A 25,167-nucleotide genomic window follows, 5' to 3' on the forward strand; every position below is an offset into this window, starting at 1 on the left:
CAAAAGGACACTCAGCTGTGGATGTGTCTGGTGGTGAAAAGAAAATCCGATGCTGTAAAGAACAATATTGTTTAGGAACCTGGAATGTCAGATCAATGAATCAAGGTAAGCTGGAGGTGGTCAAACATGAGATGGCAAGATTGAACATCGACATCTTGGGAATCAGTGAACTAAAATGGACAAGCATGGGCAAATTTAATTCAGGTGACCATCATGTCTACTACTGTGGGCAAGAATCCCTTAGAAGAAATGGAGTAGCACTCATAGTCAACAAAAGGGTGGGAAAAGCAGTACTGGGGTATAATCTCAAAAACGAGAGAATGATCTCAGTACGAATCCAAGGCAAACCATTCAACATCACAGTAATTCAAGTCTATGCCCCAACCACTGAGGCCAAAGAAGCTGAGGTTGATTGGTTCTATGAAGACCTACAACACCTTCTAGAACTAACACCAAAAAAAGATGTCCTCTTCATCATAGGGGATTGGAATGCTAAAGTAGGAAGTCAAGAAATCACCGGGATAACAGGCAAGCATGGCCTTGGTGTACAAAATGAAGCAGGACAAAGGCTAATCGAGTTTTGCCAAGAGAACATGCTGATCATAGCAAACACTCTTTTCCAACAGCACAAGAGGCGACTCTACACATGGACATCACCAGATGGTCAATATCGAAATCAGATTGATTATGTCCTTTGCAGCCAAAGATGGAGAAGCTCTACACAGTCAGTAAAAGCAAGACCTGGAGCTGACTGTGGCTCCGATCATGAGCTTCTTGTCGCAAAATTTCGGCTTAAATTGAAACACGTAGGGAAAACCTCTGAACCATTCAGGTATGACCTAAATCATATCCCTGATGAATATACAGTGGAGGTGAGGAATAGATTTCAGGGATTAGACCTGACAGACAGAGTGCCTGAGGAACTATGGACGGAGGTCCGTAACACTGTTCAGGAGGCAGCAAATCAATCCATCCCAAAGAAAAAGAAATGCAAGAAAGCCAAGTGGCTGTCTGATGAGGCTTTACAAGTAGCTGAGGAAAGAAGGGAAGCGAAAAGCAAGGCAGAAAGGGGAAGATATATCCAACTGAATGCAGAGTTCTAGAGAATAGCAAGGAGAGACAAGAAGGCCTTCTTAAATGAACAATGCAAAGAAATCGAGGAAAACAACAGAATGGGAAAGACTAGAGATCTTTTCAAGAAAATCGGAGATATCAAGGGAATGTTTTGGGCAAAGATGGGCATGATAAAGGACAAAGAAGGCAGGGACATAACAGAAGCTGATGCGATTAAGAAGAGGTGGAAAGAATACACAGAAGAACTATACAGGAAAGATCTTATTGTCCCTGATAGCCATGATAGTGCAGTCACTGAACTTGAGCCGGACATCCTAGAGAGTGAAGTCAAGTGGGCCTTAGGAAGCATTAGTAACAACAAAGCTAGCGGAGATGACAGTATTCCAGCTGAGCTATTTAAAATCCTAAAAGATGATGCTGTTAAAGTGCTGCACTCAATATGCCAACAAATGTGGAACACTCAACAGTGGCCACAAGACTGGAAAAGGTCAGTTTACATTCCAATTCCAAAGAAGGACAACGCCAAAGAGTGTTCAAACTATCGTACAATTGTGCTCATTTCACATGCCAGCAAGGTGATGCTCAAAATACTACAAGCTTGGCTTCAGCAGTATGCGAACTGAGAACTACCAGAAGTACAAGCAGGGTTTCGAAGAGGCAGAGGAACTAGAGATCAAATCACCAACATTCACTGGATCACGGAGAAAGCAAGAGAATTCCAGAAAAACGTCTATTTCTGTTTCACTGACTACGCTAAAGCCTTTGATTGTGTGAATCACAACAAACTCTGGCAAATTCTGAAAGAAATGGGAGTACCAGACCACCTTACCTGTCTCCTGAGAAACCTGTACCAGGGTCAAGAAGCAACAATAAGAACCGGACATGGAACAACCAATTGGTTCAAAATTGGGAAAGGAGTACGACAAGGCTGCATATTGTCGCCCTGCTTATTTAACTTATATGCAGAGTACATCATGAGAAACACCAGGTTGGATGAATCACAGGTCGGAATTAAGATTGCCGGGAGAATTATCAACAACCTCAGATACGCAGACGATACCACCCTAATGGCAGAAAGCGAAGAGGATCTCAAGAGCCTCTTGTTGAGGGTGAAAGAGGAGAGTGCAAAAGCTGGTTTGAAACTCAACATTAAAAAAACGAAGATCATGGCATGTGACCCGATCACTTCCTGGCATATAGAAGGGGAAGAAATGGAAGCAGTGACAGATTTTACTTTCTTGGGCTCCAAGATCACCGCAGACGGTGACTGTAGCCATGGAATTAAAAGACGCTTGTTCCTTGGGAGGAAAGCTATGGCAAACCTAGACAGCATAGTAAGAAGCAGAGACATCACCTTGCTAACAAAGGTTCGTATAATCAAACCTATCATTTTCCCAGAAGTAATGTATGGCTGTGAGAGGAAGGCTGTAAGGAAGGCTGAGCGCTGAAGAATTGATGCTTTCCAACTGTGGTGCTGGAGAAGACTCTTACGAGTCCCCTGGACTTCAAGGAGGACAGATCAGTCAATCGTAAAGGAAATCACTTGAAAGGTTGTCACAGAGAGGAAGGCCAGGATCTTTTCTCAATCATCCCAGAGTGCAGGACACAGAATAATGGGCTCAAGTGACAGGAAGCCAGATTCTGGCTGAACATCAGGAAGAACGTCCTGACTGTTAGAGCAATACGACAATGGAACCAATTACCTAGGGAGGTAGTGGGCTCTCCCACACTGGAGGCGTTCAAGAAGAGGCTGGACAGCCATCTGTCAGGGATGCTCTGACTTGGATTCCTGCATTGAGCAGAGGGTTGGACTCGATCGCCTTGTAGGCTCCTTCTAACCCTACTATTCTATGATTCTATATCAACCCTGACTGCTCATTGGAAGGACAGATACTTAAGCTGAAGCTCCAATATTTTGGCCACCTAATGTGAAGAGAAAACTCTCTGGAAAAGACCCTGATGCTGGGAAAGATTGAAGGCAAAAGGAGAAGGGGATGGCAGAGGATGAGATGGCTAGATAGCATCACCAATGCAATGAATATGAACTTGAGCACACTCCGGGAGAGAGCGGAGGACAGGAAGGCCTGGCGTGCTGTAGTCCATGGGGTCACGAAGAGTCGGACATGACTTAATGACTGAACAACAAGGCCACATAGGGCCAGCACTCGGAACAGGGCCCAAAACCAAGCAGTGACGAATGTAGATCTTCAGGAGAAGTGTTATACAGTCACAGCAGCGAGGCATTACACCTTGGGATTTTTCTCCCCATTGAAGCCCAAATGATTAACACAGCCATGTGCGGCCAAGCTACCTAGTAACTTTTGTGGACTTATTTCCAAGGTAAGATAATAGCCCTATGAATCAGACAGAGAGAGACAGAGACTGAGAGAGAGTAAGCAGCAGGAACAGAAAGGCCAAGAGCAGCAGTAATTGGCCAATCCAACAAGGTAGACATTTTTATGAAAATCTCAACCAGTTCTAATACCACCATTTGTAAGACACTATTAGTTATATACAACAGAACATACTTTGCATAACCATATGGTTTTTTGGGGACTGACAATAATATCAAGGACACTCTCTACAGATACAGTGCACTGATTCTCCCTCAAAAGACTCAAAACACACTATTGGCTCAGGCTTCTAAACAGCTATGTGCCTATGGCAAGTAACAATTACTTCCAGGTGACCAGGCAGAGAGGTTTTCTGTAATCTGCAATGTTTGTGTTTTCCCCCCTTTCATCACAAATACGTACCATCAGTCCATGTTCGAAGACAGAGTAATGTCTGTGGACTCATTTGCAAAAGTGCTAATAGAAAGAATAGGTGGCTGGGTGCTTTGCTTACTCTTCTGTTCCGCCTATATTCTGTGCATTATCACACACATCACACAGCTACCAATATTAAATGACGTAACCTACTTGGAGCGAAACAGGTTAAGATAGAGACATCCAGCCATTTCTACTGCTAAAGCTCTTCTAGGAGATGATTTCAATATCCACAACAAGTGGAAACAACATTGGCTAGGAAATTGCCCTCCACAATGCTGAAGCTTGCCCCGCATCTTGGGAAAACCACCTGGATTTGACCAGCCCCATGCAATATGGACAACCTTGAACCAAATTCGCACGGGTCATGGTAGATGTGCAGATGCCCTTTATAAATGGGGCAAAACAACATCATCAAATTGTGATTGTGGGGCTGAAAAACAAACTATCCAACATATAGTGACAGAGTGTCAAAACTGAGCCTACAATGGAGACTTTGCTGATTTCCTGGCTGTGACAACAGAAGTCAAAAACTATATCTGTAACCTAGACATACATTTGTAATATTCCTGTCTATATTTTATATTTTACATTTCATATTTATTATGCTCTATGTTTTTATTGTAATGTGATGTAGATGTGCCATACGATAAATAAATGATAATTAATTGGCATGCTGTGCGATATTCCTTGCATTAAGGTGGAAATAGAAGATGGCTGTGGTCAACATTACACAGGACTCCATTTTAGTTCCTGCATATTTAGAGTTTTAAGGAAAAATGGTAAAGTTGGTTAGGATACTACCCCAGGTCTCAGGAGACTAGGGTTCAATTCTCAACATAACAGATCCACTTTGCAAACTTGTGCAGGCCACACAGCTTCTATATCTCTGTATCTTTAAAGGTGAACAAATAGTACATAGTAGGCTGCCACAGACCACTGGTCCATCAAGCTCAGTATTGTCTATATCAACTGTGGAGAGCTGCTGCCATTTTCAAACAGGGTTTTTCCCAGCCCTACTAGGAGAGGCCAGAAATTAAACCTATAACCTTTTCCTTGTGAAGTATGCACTCTACCACTGAGCTATGGACGCCACCCCCAGCAGTACTTACCTCCAATACAGTAAGAACTACAAGGCACTCTGGTTTTTTGTTGTATGTGGCTTTCAAAGAAGAGATCACTATTAAAATACTTACATGCAGTCTAAGAGAATTGCACTGCAGACACTTAAACCATACCACAAAACCACAGCCGTCCAAAACACCTCACAAATAGCTGAGTTCAAGGAGGTCAGGGCAAAAAGATGCTGGTAGAATTTGCTTGGGAAACATCAAGTGGCCGTTATACAACCCCTCTCCTCATACAACTCCACACACCACCAACCACAAAACCATGTATGTGTGTGTGTGCGCATGTGTGTGTGCATACAAGATCATAAAAGTGTAAGGCGGACAATAAAATGATTAGAATGAAAATCCTCTCAGCCTTCATAATTATAGGCTAATATTCCAGACAAGCAAACTCAGGAACACCAAACCCATATATCAAAGCAAAAATCATATTTTGTATCTTCAGGATGGCAGCAATTTCTCAATGCCAAAACTCTCCAAAGCAATCATGTGAGACTAACCACAAGTCCCTCTCTCCTGTTAGCAAGATGTATTCCCAACCCTGAAATATTGTCAATGGGTCAGCAGGAGAATCTTAAGAGATTAGGGTTATTCAACCAGCTTGCATAGTTTATACAACCCTGGCCCAATCATCAGGAAAATGTAAAAGGGTTGTGCACAGTATACGTAACAACAAATTATTACAAACACACAGTTCAAAGCGATGCTTATTCTTAATATTTTGAATCTGTTTTAAAAACCTATTCTCTAATCAAATAAACAAAACTAACCCTGAATCATGCAAGACAAAATTATGAACATGCGAATCCTTAAAAGCCATTACTTCTCCTATCAGCCCACATAGCGAGCCCCATCACACCTTGGACTGGAGCAAGCTCATCTGGTAACCTGCATCAATTAAGAACCTCCTCCAGGAAACCAGATAGGAAATCTTAATAGAGTGTGATGCTTCACACCCACAGTCTTTTTAGTCCCCAGATCACTCATGTAGGGGCTGTGTAGTCAGGCAGACTAGTAAATATTTGTGGACTAGCAGCTTGTGGATTTATTTGCAAACCTGGAGACAAGGACTTCCAGGTGAGAGAGAATAGCTTCCAGGAAATCTCTTATCCAGAAATGAAGTACTGCCAACACATAACTTAAACCACTGCCACAGAAACATTGCACCCCTACACACAAAAACAGATTTGTCCAAAATATGCACTTCAAGTCTTTTTCTTCATGAGTGAAAATAATCATGGCCATAGACTGTGTCTCCCAAGGCATATGATTTTCTCCGGGTATGTGGAACCTGGTGCAAAGCCAATAGAGATCTTTCGAACAGGTCTCTCTGCAACAAGAAATTCACCAGGTTTCTATTAAGCAGGCATGCAGGACCCAATTAAACCTATTCAGCACTGCCTGGTTTTTCCCCAGCAGTCTAACTTCTCCCATGAGATAAATTTTAAGATCTACAGGCCCAGATGTAATTCACTACAGACTGGCCAACTCCTAGCATGTGCTGAATTGTGATCTATTCCCTCAGAGCAAAAATGAATGTAGGCACATGAAAAATTCAGAAGGCACTCCAAATCCTTGTTTTAATTCAGTAGAGTATACAGTATTTTCACGAAAAAGCTATTTCATATCATCTCAGCCAGGGATGGCTAACCAGCTGCCAGAGAGCTACACCAAGCCCCCAAGATGATGTTAGGTTGTCCCCAGAGGCCCTATTAACAAAATTGTAAACTGAGGTAGGGTAAAATGTTTGTCTACCATTTCACCCCTAGTGGAAATAAAAATGGTTTGTTTAAGAATAATATTCTACACTTCTAGTGTTTGTCTCTCACTCTTGGATCTTGTAGGTAACAACACACGTAGTTGCTACAGGCATGTGCTCAAGGAGCGTGACCCTCTAGTACAAAAGGGTGCCACCTTTATTATGGAGCCTGACCACTGGACAAGGGGTCATCTGGAGAGGCAAAATATACAGTCTGGGCCAGAAATATTGGAACAAGGATAACTGTTTTGGCAGTTGGCCTCTGTACACCACCACATTGAAGTTGAAAGGAAACACACCCAGATGGGAGCGAAGTCAGGACTTTCAGCTGTAATTCAAGGGGTTTGACAAAAGTGAGGCACTAACCATTCAGGAAGGACAGCCAGTGGCATACACACACACCCATCGTTGGTGGCTCATAAGTAATGGAACGAATGGCTGACAAGCAGCTGCATGGCCAGGTATGGCCTGTTTCCTGGGTACACCATGACCAGTCAAGCAGATAAAAGGCCTGGAGGTGGTTCTGAGTGTTACATTTGCATTTGGTAGCTGTTCACAGGAACTCCCAACATGAGGTCCAAAGAGGTGGCCATGCGAATGAAGGAGGCCATCATTAGGCTGAGGAAACAAAGTAAACCCATCAGAGAGATAGCAAAAATTGGGAGTGGCCAAAACAACAGTTTGAAACATCCTGAAAAAGAAGGAATTAACTGGCAAGCTCAGCAACAGCAAAAGGCCTGGAAGACCACAGAAGACAACTAAAGTGGATGACAGCAGAATTCTGCTCATGGTGAAGAGGAACCCTTTCACCACATGTAGCCAGGTCAAGAACGCTCTTGAGGAGGTAGGCATGTCATTGTCAACATCTACAGTCAAGAGTCAGCTTTATGAATGTAAATACAGAGGCTTCTCAACAAGGTGCAAACCACTGGTAACGCTCAAGAACAGAAAGGCCAGATTAGCCTTCACCAGCAAACACCTAAAAAAGCCTGCCCAGTTCTGGAATAAGATTCTTTGGACTGATGAAGCCAAGATTAACTTGTACCAGCATGATGGGAAGAGAAAAGGATGGAGAAGGAAAGGAACAGCTCATGATCCAAAGCGTACCACATCATCTGTCAAACATGGTGGAGGCAGTGTTATGGTATGGGCATGTATGGCTGCCAAAGGAACCGGGTCACTGGTGTTTATTGATGACCTGACTGCTGATAAAAGCAGTAGGATGAATTCTGAAGTGTATAGGGCTATACTTTCTGCTCAGATTCAGCCGAATGCTGCCGAACTGATAGGACGCCGCTTCATATTGCAGATGGATAATGACCCAAAACATACAGCAAAAGCTACCCAAGAGTTTCTCAAGGCAAAGAAGTGGGATGTTCTTCAATGGCCAAGTCAGTCACCTGATCTCAACCCAACAGAGCATGCTTTTCACTTACTGAAGACAAGACTGAAGGCAGAAAGACCCACAAACAAGCAGCAGCTGACGGCAGCTGCAGTAAAGGCCTGGCAAAGCATCTCAAGGGAGGAAACTCAGCATTTGGTCATGTCCATGGGTTCCAGACTTCAGGCAGTCATTGACTGCAAAGGATTTTCATCCAGGTATTAAAGGCGATCCTTAAGTTTGAAATGATGTTGGTTTGTTCCATTACTTATGAGCCCCCAACGATGGCTGTGTGTGTATGCCACTGGCTGTACTTCCTGAATGGTTAGTGCCCCACTTTTGTCAGACCCCTTGAATTACAGCTGAAAGTCCTGACTTTGCTCCCATCTGGCTGTGTTTCCTTTCAACTTCAGTGTGGTGGTGTACAGAGGCCAACTGCCAAAAGAGTTATCCTTGTTCCAATATTTCTGGCCCTGACTGTAAGTTCCAACCCCCAAAATGCTGTTTGGAGAATAGAGTGCTTTTCTTTCCCCCACCCACCTGTTCCTCACCTAAGCAAAAGGAATCTGGTTCTTGGACTACAGAATCTTAGAAAGTGGAAGCTAAAACCTCAAAAGTGATCCAAACAACTGATACCTATATAAATTTTAACAAGCAGCCTCATGTCATAGTATTATGACATTAAGCGTCCAGAAAACAATAGAAAATAGATATTTTCTACCACAATAATTAAGTAGTTGCATCCCCATAGTGAGCAGGCCGATAATGCTAGATCAAAATATGCATGTCCTCTATAACTGACAGAGGATAAACTCTCTTTGCCTGTTCATCATATTATATTATCCAGCAGTGGATTAACTGTTGCTGTATTTATGACAAGCGTTAAACCTTCTATCACGCATGCTACAACCAAATGTAGTAAGTTATCATGGCACCCAGAAATAAACATTACTTGCATTAATTCAAATTTGAAGGAGGAGTACATCTGATATGCCCAGCAACTCCTCAAATACTCAGGAATTCAAGGCACACTAGCACCTTCAAAACTCATTGTGCATTCCTGGATTACTCCAGCAGTAGCCACTTCTGTCTGTTAATAACTATCTCCACTTTGTTACCCTTGGTTTCCCCCTCCTCTTGGCTTCCTGAATACTTTATACGAAAGCATATACTAGAAGTATTTTGCTTGGATGGGGGAAATAGACCATCTTCCCCTGCCTTCCATTGCCTCAACTGTAATGGAGAGGGACCACAGCTCAGTGCTAAATTCACAAGGTTTTATGGCAAATCAGGCTCTAAAGCAGGAGTCCGGGAGCTGTGGCCTTCCAGATGTTGAACTATGTCCCATCATCCCTCACCAATGGCCAGGCTGGCTGGTGCTGATGGGAATTGGAGTCCAACAACATCTGGAAAGCTACAGGCTCCCCAGCTCTGCTCTAAAGGAAAGAAAACTCTTTCAAAATGAATGAGAGTTCACACAAGACACCCACACAGTGATGCTAACACTTCCTGCCATTTTCTTTTGGGGCCACCAAATGCACATTAGCAACTGAATAAATTTTACTGCAATCTAGAGCTACGCAAAACGTCCTAATGTAGCTTGTTTTACCACAGAATGGAAAAAGGAAGAGAAAGAAAATGGAGAAAAATTTTATGAACTGATGAAGTGACAGACTCAGAGGCAGCCACCTGACCAGTCACCCAAGACAAGTATAATCTCTGGGTAACTACACAGGAAAGCATTTGTGAATTAGAAGAGCACAAGTTCTTTCAAATATGGTGGTCTATTTGTTTACAAGTTATGGTAGCCTTTGGCTATGAGCAAGAGTTCTTACTTATTATTCTTTAGCCCAGATGTTGTGTGTCAGTGAGCAGGCTAGTAACATCTACTTTATTTGCAAGGCTGCGAAGGTGGATTAGTCTGATTGTCTTTGGTTTTTGTGTAGTTAGACAAATGTTCTTTAAAGGTATCACTGGAAGTATTGCAGCCAACATCCTCTGAATATGCAAAACATACACAATGTTTGTATAAAGCAAAAACTTTTTTCCTTTTTTTTTAAAGAGACAGACAGCAATAATGTGCCGAAACAGACTGCAGCCAATTTTCATACAGTTGTTCATAATTACTTTATTACACTGTGGAAGGATAATCAGTCTCTGAATGATCCAATAACCTTGGCTTGCTCATAACTCCCCTGCATCAGTCTCTATAGGCTAGATACTCCAAGTCAATTTACTACATCCTAATATTAAGCTCACAGTTTCAGGGCCTCAAAACCTTACACACACAAGGATTACCTAAGGTGGTTCAATCAATCAAAGGAAGTTGTATATTTGGGGAGGATGGACAGAGAGGGGGGGGGAACATTCCTAGCACTAATCTCAAAGGAATTGTTTTGTTTCCACAAAAAAGGGGGGGGGGAGACAAGAGAATCTTGTTTTTGGCTCCTTTGTTAGATTCTTTCTTAAGAGGAAACTGAGCAGAACACTGTATGTTTTGACTACTTATAAAAGCAAATTCTCTAGGGAATGGGCTGCCAGATTTAAGGAGACGGATTCTCCTCAACTGCTCAAAGTTTACAGGCTCCTGCTTTCTCCCTAAATCATTTCCTTCATACTGCCTTGATGCTGCCTTGTAACACAACCACCTGCTGTGGACATTCATGAATGTCACTCGCTGCCAAAAGGCGGCGGGGGGGGGGGGGAATCACAGAAACCTCCACGCTGTGACTAAATACAAATCAAGAGTTCTCACATCCAACAAGAGATTTTAAGGGGGGGGAGGGGAATAGTTTTCTCTCTGCTTCACCTCTCTGTTTGGTGAAGCAACACATTGCAGGAGAAGAGAACTGAATTAGACACACTCTAAAACAGCCTTCCCCAGGCTGGCGCCCTCTAGATGCATTGGACCCATCATCCCCAGCCAGCATGGCATAGGGTTGGCGGGACCATAGCTCAGTAACAGAGCACATGCTTTTCATGCAGAAGGTCCTGGGTTCAATCCCCAGCATCTCCAGACAGGGCTAGGAAGATGCCTCAAGTCAGTATCAACAGTACTGGGCTAGATGGACCAAGGGTTAAGGCTTAAATTCAGTGTTAAGGCAGCTTCCTATGCTAGCTGGGGATTATGGAAGTTGTCATCCAACACATCTGGAGGATGCCAGTTTCAGGATGGCCATTCCAAATGATGATCAGAATCAAAGGAAGAAGATACATATCACCTGGTCCAACTTTAGGCAAATATGCATTATTTGCCTTAACAAAGAATTCATACCCAAAATAGCCTCAGTGCATCATTATTTGCACCGCACAGTCATTCATCCTGAAGAGCCATCATCCCCTAACTCTACACTCAGCCCCTAATAAGACTCACCAGAATTCACTGCCATATATGCAGTGGTGACCACTACTAAGATGGCTTTTAGAAAGGGATTAGACCAGTTCATGAGAGGACAGGCTTATCAACAGTTGTCAGTCATTCCACTTAAACGGAACCTCCATGTTCAGAACAAGCATGCCTCTCAATAACCAAATGGTGTGGACAACCCACAGGGAAGGTCTATTGCTTTCATGCCCTCCCTGTGGACCTCCTGGAGGCATTGGCTGTGCAGTATTGGAAAGAAGATGCTCCACTAGAGAGACCTTTGATTTAGATCATCACCATCAGTTTATTTCCGTGCCACTTTTCATAGTAAAACCATGCTCAAAAGGGCTTACAACAAGATCATGAAAATTTACAGAACATTTCCAAATAATTAACTACTAATCATAACAAGGTTTAAATAATCATACACATAAAAACGTATCACATTAATCAATATGGAGTAGGATTAAATAATCCAATAATAATTATACTAAGGTCAAACAAAGGAGAAATAAACAAATCCAAACAGTGAAAATAACCACTGGGGCAGCAACCTTTGTAGCTGGAGTTGGTCAGTCAGGGCCCTGCCCTTCCAGACCACGTGGAATGTGCCAGAGAAGCAGGGCCAAGTCTGGGAGTGGGGGGGGGGAATACAGGAAGCCTTCTAGTCCTGGGGAAGGAAATCCAAGTCTCCAGCTCTTGTTAAAATGAGTTATGAAGGAAAAACAAATGGGAAGCCACTAATGGCAGGAAGAAAAAGGGAGGAGACCTTGATGTACAGGGAAAGATTCAACTATCCTTATTAGATACAAATCTTTTGGGAGATTTAAAAAAAATACTGACTATATTTTCACATTTCAATAGAAACATTGCAAATGATAAACAACTTGGTTGTTCTGTTCCTGGATGTTTACAGTATGAATGTGTAAAGTTTTACCATTAAGTTTTACATTAATGTGTACAATGCAACTGAAAATGGATTTATTCCTTAATGTGTTGAGCTTAATAAACCTGTTCCCATGCTCCTGCACATTTCTTCTTTTCTTTCAAAAAATGAGCTATGCCACATGAACTCAAATGCACCTTGGAAGCCATAACCTAGAGAAAGGGGGAGGTGGGACGTGCAGCACCCATCATATTCTCCAGCCCCACTACTTTCCCTAATGCAGAAACCCCCAAAAGGTCACCCAATCTCCTTTCACAGCTCAGTGTTAAGGAATCTGCAAGCATAGGGAAGGCCATGTTCGGGGCTTCTTAGTTTAGACAAAAGGTGGCATGGTTGTAGTTTCTAAAATAATGCATGGTGTGGAGAAAGTAGAGACGTTTTCATCCAGCCTTTCAAAGTTAAATGATGAAATTCACTGCCGCAAGATGTGGAGACGGCCATCAGCTTAGATGGATTTAAAGGGGTGTTAGACAAATTCACGGAGGGTAAGGCTATGAATGGCTATATACTACTTCCAGGATCAGAGGCAGACTGCCTCTGAAATTGCTGGGTAACAAAAACAGGAGAAGGCTATTGTGCTCATGTCCTACTAATAGGCTTCCTATAGGCATCTAGTTGGCCATTGTGGGAAGCAAGTTGTTGGACTAAACAGGCCTTTGGTCTTATTCAGCAAAGCTCTTCTTGCATTTTCAGAGAAAAACCCTGCTGCACTCAAGGCCCAACATACCTTGCTTGGGCAAGAGGAACCTCAAATTACTGGGGAACACAATTGTTTTTCTACTGCATCATAGCAAGGATGGAGACGGCTCCTCTCATTCTGCTCAATGCTTGGATTCTCTGAGCACTAGACATGAAAGGGATATTAAGCTAATGAACACGTGATACAACCTCTACTACACTCCATCACCCCCATGCCACCGATGGCCTATCCAGTGCATTGACACTGCTCACATGCCAGAGACTCCCAGCCAGCAATGCAGCACTGGTAAAAGAACCTCGCTGCTTATGCTAAACACACAACCCAAAGGCAATTAAGCACATCTAAGTCCCTTCTGTTTTGAAGGGAGCCTAGGTGTGTCCAGCTTCTGCTGGACTGTGCCCACTGACTAAGATGGACACGCCACCTCCTGTTAAAAACAGAAATACTTCAGAATACAGATGGAAATCCTTGCAGCAGTTCAACCTTAGGCAAAGCTGTGAAGCCTTCACTTCTCCTTCATGCGTAGCTTCTGTAGAGAACATCTAAACTTGGGGGGGGGGAGGGGTCACAGCAGCAAGACGTCTAACTTCTAGGAAGGCAGCAGCACCACAAGTATGGCACAGAACCTTAGGTTGTTGCACCTAAATTATAGCCATTTTCACAGAAGAAGCTAATCACAATGAATCATTCCTGGGAAAATTTGCACTCTTACTTCCCCCTCGAGGAAGTGTGCAGTCATGCTGCTAATGTAGAATTTACAGCTCTCATTTCCCCCATACTTTTGCAAACTGTGGGAAGAGAAAAGATTCTCTCTCTCCCTGCTGTCAGATGAGAAATTGTTCTTAATAACAGAGACAAACAAATACCCAAGCATGATGCTACAGCAAAACCTTTATACAAGAGACCTCTTGGCAGGGTTGAAAGATAGACTTCTATCAGTCATTTACGTCTTTTCCCTGACACTATTAGTCCCTGCAGTGCGTTGCAAGATCAGAATTAAAACTCTTTCCGGGGAGGGGGGAGTAATTTAGACTATCTAAGTGAAAATCTTAATAGGAAATACAACATTTCTTATGTTTCAGCCCCTCTTGTCATCCCACCTGCCAGGACAGTTTTGTAACATGAACAACAAACAAAAATGTGATGCTCCAGAATAGGATTAAAAAATGCTTGCTTTGTAATTCTGCTTCAACTCATTTTGAACTTTTTCTCTTATTAAACAGATATCTCTTATAATAAACTGGCAAACTTTCAATCAAATAAGAACACTGAAAAAGACTATCGCCCAATAAGGACATATCACTGGCTCCCTGAAAACCATGGTTTGCACACTACGAATCAGCATCATGAAACATCTGAAACCCTGAAACTCTAGTTTGAAGTGGGTTTGCAAACCATGGTTATGAAAGAATCTTGTTTGCATCAGTACACATTTAAACCTGAAACCATCATTAAAACCAGGAATGGAAGGAGAAAGGGGCACACCTTCATAAGGCTGGTTCCCAATTTGCAAGCCATGGTAATACAAGTACATTTCTTACAGGGTCAAAGGATTTCACATGTAATTCTCAGCAATCCTTAGAACAAATCTGCAAGGTAGGCCAGCACTGTACCCAAATTACAGACTGGGGCATAAGACAGAGGTAGTGGTTTGTCTAAGCCTCCGCTCCTCCCTCCAGAGCTAAACAGAAATTTGATCCAACACCTCTTGCCTTTAAATCACTTCAAACATTTATTTTTGCTAACACCTGGCTTCTCCCCCTGCCCCTCTCCCACCTTTCAGAACCTGAATCTTGACAGCTTGCACCACAAAAAAAACCCAGGTGCGAAAGTGACTGTACAAGCTCAACAGCCATCTTGCTGCACAATGACTAAATATGCATATCACAAAATTATCTCCTGGCTCATTGTCATAGTTGAAAAGATAGCCGTCTGCTCAGGCATTGCATCAGACAGCAGTTCACCATACATGGTACTCTGCTTTAAATTCTTGCCAGGGTTCACAACCAGAATATGGCCTGAGGACAACACTATTATTAGCTAGCATTTTTACATTATCACTAAATAACGTGATGGGGAGAGAGTGAAGACACCTGTCAAGGAGGCAGAAGGCACCCCCAGGAGGCATTTCGCTTGAAGTCTGCTTGTCAAACATGCAGTACTTATTTATTGCATTCAAGGGGAAATGGGTATACCAAGAGCTGACTGCAAGCTTACATTTTACCAGCAAGGGTCCAAGTGCATGACTGATCAACTGTATACTTTCAATTACCCTACAAATTGCTGCAAAATTCTCCCTTCTTCATGCTGTCATATTTTAAATACTTCTATAATCAGGAGTCAACACATCTGCCCCTGCCTAACACGCACAACAGCTTAAGCAACATGTGGACAGGAGAGGTCTGGAGGAGACGGCAAGGAGACACCTGACCTCAGCTGAAAGCAACAAGGGCTTGTGCCATCCAGTGCAGCTCCACCTAAGTGGCAAGTGATCTGAAGCTACAGAAGAAGCTTCATGTGAGTATTTCAGACCACCTGGTGTTGTTGTTGTTTATAATCGGACTCCCCTCCCCACATCTCCCAACACCCCATTCTCCTGTGTACACACACAAATCCTATTTGCTACGCTTAGCAGCCTGACAGAGAGAAAGCAAACTTTCTGCTCCTCATGGGCAGTCAAGATCTGTTCAACCCATTTATTATTTCTCTGAAGAATCATCCTAGCATATTTACCTCCGTCACCTCCACTTCCATCCTGTCTACTACCAATTAATCAGGTCCCCGGTCAAGGCATCCTGTTAGCTATATGTACAAACAAATTTCATGCATGTTGGGTTTTGTGGCTTTGACTGATTGCCCACCCTCTCCCCGATATGCCTTTCACAGTACACATGCCCTTATCACACCACTGCTTTAGGTGCTTTCCAGAAAATACTAAGGGCAACATGTGCTTTTAGGCTGGATCATTCAAGAGAGGGAAAAGCACAACAGGTTGCTGAACCAGCAAAATCTAAGAAAGGAACATATCCCAATTTAAACCATTCACTCTTGGTCTCAGTGAATGGTCAAGTAGTAGTGTCTGATGCTGCAGCATTGCTGAAGGTAAGCAGGTGTGGAACTAATCAGTCCCTCAAATGGGAGGCCCTGGGAAGCCCTCATGTAAGAATGTATGCGTGTGTGCACACACATATTAGAACCAGAAAATCATTCTTGTGGACTTGCTGCATTCCTGTCACATAAAAAAATTCAAAGTAAGGGAAAGGCCACAAGAAATACAATTTAAGGGCAGAAAACTATATTGTCACCTCTACTTGATAAGCTTCAAGCTATTATATCACTCACACACACACTCATCTATAATGCCCTAAACATTTGCACTGATGATATGTCTCGACTAGGCTCTTCAGCAGGTTGTTAGTGGAATAAATGCTGTTAGTTTTATTTACATTCCTTGAACTCTGTACCATTATTTCAGAATCCTGGAGTGGGGCATGGGTTGATGATTATCCATATTTCATCTTTCCTTCTTTCTTTTGACAGCCCTGTGAAGTACATTCAAGCTGATGGCCTAGAAATGGTCCCTAAATGGCTTTTCACCATGTGGCCAAGAAGAACCTCCATATTCAGAGGCAGTATCTCATCTAGAGGTGGTTCATCTCCATCCCACCCCTTCTTGTGAGCTTTCAGAGACATTTAGCTGAGAAATAGGAGTGCAGTGCTAGATGTACCTGATGCAAAAATACATGTACTATGTTTTTATAGTTATCATCTGGTGGAGCTTCAATGCTGAAAAGCAGTTTGCTCCTGAGCTTTCCATGGGCAAATTCTATCTATGATATCACATTCATTTCCTTTGGTTTAGTGCCATATGCCATAAAGCCATATGGAAGTGCTTGGGGAACTTGGGTAGTTCACACCAGTTAGGGTCAGGGGTACTGAACATAAAGCACTAACGCATCCCAAAAGTGTAAACTCCCCCTTGCTCCCACAACAGGGGTAGTTTGGGTGCCTCATTCCTGCACTCTAAGGGCAGTGTCTCTTTCATTCCTATTTAAGGTACTTTCACTCTGTTTGGTTATTTGTGCTCAAAGTGGCTTATGTATTTCCATACAAGAAATGTTTCACACAGTTATTGCTCATTCTTGACAAGGGAGGCCACACATCTCTTTTGTGGTTCAGCCTTGCAAATATCTTCACAGAAGTTATAGTTCAGAAACATGTTTACTAACCTGAATGTCCACACATAAGCCATTTCTGATGGCCTAAATGAAAGGGGGGAGGGGAGGGGGTAAGGACAGAACTATTTACAAAGAAGTCCCCCTGCTTGGTTGCCTGGGGCAATTCTTATTCACCACAGACCATTTACAAGCCTCTTCTAGATAAAGGCACAACAAATAGACAAGCATCTGTCTTCGCTGCTTCATTTTCAGAATTCATAAGCCACTTTTTGGTCCATACAGATCCACAAGGTGGGTTACATCTATTATATTTTATATTGTATTTTCTGTTGTATTTCTGTGGTTTTAATTTTGTGAACTGCCCAGAGAGCTTCAGCTATATAAAAATGGTATAAAAATGAAATGAAATAAAATAAAATAACTTAACACAGGACTAGTCAACCTGGTGCCTTTCAGATGTTTTGGACTACAAATCCCTGATCCTTCACCTTTGGTCGTGCTGGCTGGGACTTATGAGACCTGCAGTACAAAACATCTGGAGGGCACCAGGTTGCCGTCCCCTGACTTAACACAACAACCAACAGCCACTGACAGAAACCAACAGGCCAACATAATCAGAACTAATATTCAGCTCAAAAAACATTTTACATCAGTTAGCCTCAGAATCCCCAAACACAGTGCTATTGAATAGCCAGTTGGCATTAAAAAGCCAACAAGGGCAAAGCAAACCCTTCTTGGGAACAAGTTATACACACATGATGCCTTAGGCAAGGGGGGGACATGAAGCAGTTGCCCACCCCAAGGAGGTCCTTAGTGCACAGGTCAGTTCCCATCACAGCGTTTAAGGTATCCTTTGGCCACGAGAGCAAGAGGGTTGGACTTGATGGTTTGCTCTGGCCTTTCTCCTCAGGTCTGGTTCCAGGCTAGAAGCGGGTCCCTTGACAAAGTGCCCTCTGGTGTGCCCATCCTATGCTGATGAACTCTAGAGGGCTCATTTGCTGCTGGTGGCGGCGGCGGCGGCACTGGCAGTGCACCAAGCAACTTGGAGCCACCATTCTGATTTCACACAACTTCAGTTTCCCATACCCAGACATCTAACACTAAGTAGAGTGCTGGGAAATTAATTGTGTAAAGAAGCACTCTGGGAAGACATCAGAGGTGGGCCATCCCAGGGCAAAGGGGCCCTGGCAGCTGCCCAAGGATGACATGTACTGACATCATGCCTGCTTCTCTGAACTATTCGCTACTGATTTCCTGTGCCATTGCCCAATTGACTATACAGTGAGGAACGTTAACTATGAGCCTGACGAGCAAAACAGGTTAACAAAAAGGATACAGATTTATTTCCTGTCCCTTCATACGCTCCACCCTCATTGCTTTCTCTCACCAAACCAAAGCTGTTTAAACACGCGCATGCACACGCACACCCCATCATCAGGGAACAAAAGCCTGTCTCATCCCATCAATTTTTTTTTAAGAGAGCAAAAAAGAAAGGAAGGTAGGAGAGGTGGCAGCAAACTCAATCAAGCAATTCCAAGCAGTCTCCAGTGTAGGATACACCACTTTGTCAAAAGGAAGCCAATACATTCTGACATAACAGCTGTATGCATTGTTACATTAATTATAAAAAGGCTAGCCCACATCACATACAAGCGATTCACTGAACCCTGTGCTGACAAGCCCACGCAAGCACTCAAAAAAAAAAAAAAAAAAAGCTGCATAATTTAAGGAACAAGCGGACTGGTTATAGAAACGCAACCGTAGATGAAGGGGTTATAGAAGCATGTGAGAAACAACCACCTCTGTTTAAAGTAAAAACACACACCAAAAAAAAAAAAAAAAAGCAGCCGCACGCTATAAACTAGGAGAAAGCACACAAAGGAAGTGGCGAGAGGGAGAGATTACGTCAGCCCTCGCCTCAATTCATAAATGCTAACCACAGAACAAGGCAAATTCTGAACAGCCTCCCTCTCAGGAATCCAGTTCAAAAGGGAATGCACACACACAAGTTTGAGGGCTTAAAATACGCTACTAAACAACACACGCTGACGCATCAACTTTCAGTAGCCACAGTGAGGGGGGGCGCGAAGAAGAGAGAAAAAGGGAGAGAATGCACAGTGTAATCCTAGTCAATTCTATCCTGCAGCCAGATCAAATAACATTTGAAGAACTGCCTGCCAAGCACAGAGGTTTCCCAAGCACAGTAACAATAAGCACTCTGGAATTATGTAGATTCAAGAAAGACACACACACACTTTTACAGGTTCCAGGGATCTGTAGGAAATAGTTCAAACATTCAGAAATTATGCCGGGAGGGAAGGTGGGAAGAGATCGATCCAATCAAAATCTCGTAATTCCCAAGTTGCTGGGTTCAGGACCCAAGAAAAAAAATGTTTGTACAGTGTCATTTTTACTAGGCAACCATAGCTGTTTGAAAGTATGGGCTGCCTTTAAAGAACAACCCCACCTCCCACCCCTAAAAATTGCAGAGCTGGTTGAGAGCCTGGAGTTAATTGCCCAGAGATCACTGCCTTTACACTGCAATTATATCCTTTAGTCTTTAGGGCTCTAAATCCTGCTTAACTTCTTTTCCAGAAATATACAACAAGAATATAACAGTATCTCTAACTCTTATTTTCTATCCTTGACATAAAAACAAACAAATGAAGAAATTTAACTTGGGAAAAAGAGGATAAATTAACTTGGCTCTAAGTTCCCTTTCTTTTCCTGGGGCTTAAGTCCCACAGCAAGTGGATGGGGGCCCTTGCCAACTGCAGTTTGGGTTCACATATCATTAAAAAAAGAACTCCCATATGGCTGAAAGGAAGCCATCCAAATCAAACACACACAATGCCCCATGCAGGGCAAGGCCACATACCCTCCAGAGAAGCTTAAAACAAAATCCCAATTGTAGAACAAAAGCAGAGCTGGTTTCTGTCTCAGGAAACAAGAAGTGGTTCAGCGGGTCCCCCTGTCACATCAACTGAGAACAAGGTTGAGTAAATATTATAAAAGGGCCTTTTAGACAGAGCTGTGCACCAATTAAAAAAACATAAAAGGCATTCCTGCACACACTTCTGCTCCACTTCAGCAAGTGGAGGAAAGATCCCCTTCCAACCTCCAAAAAATTCAAACAAAAAACCTGCACTGCTAACTTTTTTTGTATTTTTTAAAGCCTTCTCTTCAGGTTGTTGTTTTAAGTTCCACCAAGCACAACCTTTTTTTGTTAGGCTTGAGGGGAGAAGGCCATGCAACAGCGAAACACATTCCCCTAGCGAAAGGGAAACTTGTAACCTTAAAGCATTCTGGAACAGCGCCCTGGCCCAATAAAAGCTATCGCATCACTTACCAAGAGGATCCAAGTTTCCTTGAAATTATTTCTCCCACTCTAAGCTATTGCAAATTAAGTGGAAGGAGTCAAGTGTTCACTCTACTCAGATGGTGGTGGTGTTTTTACAATGAAGCTATTTTTACATGGAATTTTCAAGGCCAGGGAAACCCCAATCAACACTCTAGAGGAACGAAAAGTTTATTTGGATGTCCCACACCCCACTTCTCTCTCTCTCTCTCTCTCTCTCTCTCTCACACACACACACACACACGTCAATGGAAATATCAGTTCAGCAACGGGGAGGGGGAACCCAACTCTTGTGGGTGCAAACCCTCATCCCAAACAGCAGATCTCACCTCCCATCTCCACATGAGGAAATGTTTGCGAGTATCTGGACGATAACCCACCCACCCCCCAAAACCACCATGTGCCTGCAAGCCACCCTCTTTCCAGCAATCCCCAGGCCAGGTGGCCAACCTCGCTCACTCACCCCAGCCAGCCTTGGACTTTCCGCTCTGCAACGAGGAGGAGGAGGAGAATTCCTGGAGATGCGGGGCCAAGGCAACCAGCTTGCAATCACAGCAGCTGTTCCCGTCTGACCCCAGCGGACCTTGGGCTGCTTCTCCAGAGCGTGCCGGGGGGGGGGAGGAGGGGGCTGCTGCGGCTGATGTGTTCAACCCCACATGCAATGCCCATGGAAAGGGGAGGTGGGGGTGAGGAGAAAGGAGGGAAAAGAGAAAAAGAGCAGAAGGGGGGGCAGACAAGAGAGATGCACTTGGCGAACAAAAGGAGGCCCCCGTTTCACTGCAGCGCCGCTGCTGGGCCAAGCAGTGGTGCGGGCGAGAGGAGAAGCGGCGGCATTGCCCGGGCCACAGAAGGATCCCGACGGGAGGAAGCGGCAGCTCCCTGCCTTGGCGCAGCGGGCTGCGCTCCCCGGGCCCCTCTGCGGCGCATCCACCAGCAGCCCTGCTTAGCTGCCGCTCTTCGGTTGCAGCCACCTCCACATGCCTCTGTGTGACCCAGTCGCTTTTGCTTTCAACCCAGACACCAGGAGAGGGAGAGCGAGCGAGCGAAGCACAGCCTCCCAAAGACAACAAGCGGCGGCGCGCAAGAAAACCCGGAGTGGAACCCAGCCCGGGGCTGCCTCCGCAACAAGGCTCAATGCAAACGGCGGGCGGACAGCCTGGCAGGGGCCGGCGACTCAGAGCCAGCCCCCAGCTCCGTGCTGCTCACCATGGCTCCAACCCAGGGCCAGGAGGGTGCCTTGGCTCACGGACTGCTCGTCATCCTTGCCGATCTCTGGCCGAGCGAGCGCGAATAGCGCCTGCCTTCCTAGCCTCCTCCCCCCACTCATCCGAGCCGGAACAGGGAGAAGCTGGCTGGGTGATTGATGGAGGCTCTTTAATAGCGTGGTCAGCTAGAAAATGCATCTGCAAGCAAGATATTAAAGAGGCAAAGCATCCCCGCGAGTGATCTGCCGCTGCTCACATCCGAGAGCGAGCGAGCTGCAGCAGCCCAGGAATAGTAATGCAAAAGCAACCTTCCTTTCCTTCTCTACCCACCCCCCTCCGGCTTTCACGTCTCACACATGCAGATCAAACACACACACACGGATAGAGGAGAAGCAGATCAAAAAGAAAAGAGATGGAGAAAAAATTACATGGGGGAAGTGCAAAAGAAAACGGGACAAATAATGCTGAGGACAGGAAAGGGTACACAGAAGGACTGGGTTGCAGTTGATTCAACCAGTAAGCCATTTTGTTAAAAACCCACCTACAGCACCAGTCCCCCTTTTCCACAGGAGGATGGAGATCCATCTGCCAAGGCAGGTTCTTTTTTGTACATTTGATTGGAAAAAGAAAGCCACCTAATGTAATGGGAAGTATACAAATGCAGGCGCACACAGCCCTTGCCAGCAATGCTTCCAAACGAAACTCATTAATGCAATTATTAGCAAGTAATAGTAATGGTTTTGCAGCTATCCAAAATAGGTAGCTGCTTTTACGCACACACTGCAAGGCATAGGTAGCCAGAAGGAGGAATGACAGAGCACCACACAGTGGGGAGATGTTATATTATGAGGGGAGGGGGGTGTTTCAACTGAGCTACACAACCTCAGTATTAATTTTTGCAGCTATAAAAAAAGTTAACAGGATGTCATGATTTGTCTTACATGAAGCCCTCACCAATGCCAAGCAGTGCTCTTTTTCTCCACACTAAATCCCATCTATGCCTTGTGCTCCATAGCTCTGAATAACTATCACCCTTAACTCAGATTCGCAACTGTCCACCAGGATTAGAATCCTCACTTTGTCCACGAGGATGCACCAAGAGAGTGAGGGGCGATCTACCACTGAAGCTCACCCAATTGCCTGAATGGCAGACAACTTAGAAGGGCAACTAATCCACATCAGCCGCCATTCAGGATTTATCTTGGATATCCAGGTTTCATATTTATTGCTTTTTATTTGGTAATAGTTGGCATTTTGTTTTGCGTTGTTGTACTCTGTCCCAAGGCCTTTGCAAGATTAAAAAAGGGCCAAGCTTGAAGCCTTCAATCTATTCTACACCAAGGACAAGCAGCTGCCTGAAAAGGCAGCCCTGCTAATGAAGTATAACACCCCTGCCACCCTGAAAGGCTGCCCTGTGATCAATACACTCTGAAGGCAGCATGTATCGCTAGCTCAGCTCCCTTGAAAGATTAGCATCGCACATTCACTTCTCAATGGGAGCCCATCCAAGGGGAATGTGTTCAGTGGAAATAAGCTTCATAACCAAGACACTCAGTGATGGAACTGCACTGGCCAGCGCCAAAAAAAAAAAAAAAAATCCCTGCATCAAGCTACAAAGCTGACATTACATTTAGCCAGTCTTTCAATTCTTTAATCAAGTGTGGCCTGCCACACAGCAAGCCACAGGAAGGACGTATCGCTCCAGCCATGGCTTGATGCAGTGTGTGCCTCCCAGGGATTCCAGAATTCTTCCTGATGTTCAGCGTATGCAAAAAATCTCTCATCCATCACTAACACTGCCGTACGTCTGCATGGCAAAAGAATAGGCTTGTATGAATGAGACCCTTCTGCAGCTGCATTCACAAATGGCTTTTTTTGCAGTAGACCTCAGTCTTAACTCACAAGGTAGACCTGTGCCAAAAGGCTGAGGTGCAGCTAGAGGTGCTGAAGCCGCTATGGGGTGGCTTTTCAAGTGTGACAACGGTTCATCTGATGTCTCAACCACATGGCAATATGGTGTCTCCCCACTTCCAGGAGGACCTTCAAAATGTGGGGCAGGCCAGGAGGTCACACAAGCTCCATTTGGCTGCAATAACATCAAGAATTCAAACACACATAGACACACACACCAGCACAGTGAGAATCATCCCCAGGTGGCCTCATCGCATTGGCTGAATCCAGCCCAGAACTGCCATCATTTCTTGCAGAAAATACAGAACTATAAAGGGTGCAGCAACTGAAAAGGGATGCTCTATCCAGCTATTTAGGGTCAGGAATACCAACCCAGTCATCTGGTAAACTGTCTGCAAGCATCCCTTAATGCTAATTTTCTGTGGAATGCTTATTGTTGTCTGTTTCCAGTGACAACTAAATTGAACCAAACACACTGACCAGAAATGTGAATGCTACATTTATTTTTCAAATGTACAGCCTCCCTTTCTGGCACAGGGAGGCTCTCAAGGTGGCTCAGATAGTGGTAGAGCCCTTTCCAGTAGTGACTGCAGCAGTTTCAAATTGGCAATAAAAGGAGCAGTGTGAAAGCAGCAGCCTGTGTTATCTAGAGCCAGATATTTCTTACTGCAGCTTTGTTATTCAATTACAATGCTGGTTCTGTTCTCCTGACTAGCATGTCAGAAGCTATTCCGGATGTTGCGGGGCGGGGCGGGGCGGGGCGGGGGGGGAGTTTAGATGCCCATTCTAAAGCAGGAGGTGCACTAAAATGAGTTGGAAGGGAATAGTATCAAGGGTTATAATCACATACTCATAAATGAGCATTGCCTCCCTAACATAAACAGAAAATAAGCTTAAAAGGAAAAGCAACCAGCACTCAACATGGCATCTCTAGACAGACTTGCAAGTTTTTTTTTTAATTAAACATTAAGTTCCTAAATCATATATCCACAGCACACCTGGACACTGGAACTCCCTGCCAAGAGAGAGGCCCAACTCATGCCCTCTCTGTTGGCCGCCTGATGCTGTGCAAAAACATGTTGGTTGTTTTTTTCCAGCAGACGTTTGGCCTGCCAAGGTGTTAATGTTCATCTCCATGATTTATTAATTGAAGTACTTTATTTGCTATTTCCTCCCTCTGTTTTATTATTTTTTGATTTTACTGTTGGTTTTAACACACTGATTAAATCATAAACCACCTGGAGTGTTTATTTTAACAGAAAAGCAGGATAAAAAATACTTTTAAACAAACACATGAACATTGAAATCCCCTCCCCCAGTCAATCCCCAAAAGAGAATACAGGACTGTCAGAGGAGAAGCAGGATGGTACTCGTGTCAGACTTTGCACACCGG

General features: G+C 44.1%; 1 protein-coding gene and 1 pseudogene across 11 annotated transcripts in view; one reads left to right on the forward strand and one right to left on the reverse strand.

Moving 5' to 3' along the window:
• LOC146335249 (uncharacterized) overlaps positions 1-21,952 on the forward strand; it is a 53,917-nt pseudogene extending 31,965 nt beyond the window's left edge.
• RERE (arginine-glutamic acid dipeptide repeats) overlaps positions 1-25,167 on the reverse strand; it is a 437,785-nt gene that overhangs the window by 324,732 nt on the left and 87,886 nt on the right. Inside the window, exon 1 of one of the 11 annotated variants that reach the window (XM_084822040.1) lies at positions 21,122-21,680. The exons of the other annotated variants lie outside the window; for them this stretch is intronic. The gene's annotated coding sequence lies outside the window, so the exon portion shown is untranslated. Of the gene's footprint in view, positions 1-21,121; positions 21,681-25,167 lie in introns of those variants that run through there. 11 annotated transcript variants of the gene reach the window in all.

This window comes from Heloderma suspectum, chromosome 15 (genome assembly GCF_057233095.1).
Source record: "Heloderma suspectum isolate Gila_16-S chromosome 15, 16-S_ref, whole genome shotgun sequence".
NCBI classification, from domain to species: Eukaryota; Metazoa; Chordata; class Lepidosauria; order Squamata; family Helodermatidae; genus Heloderma; species Heloderma suspectum.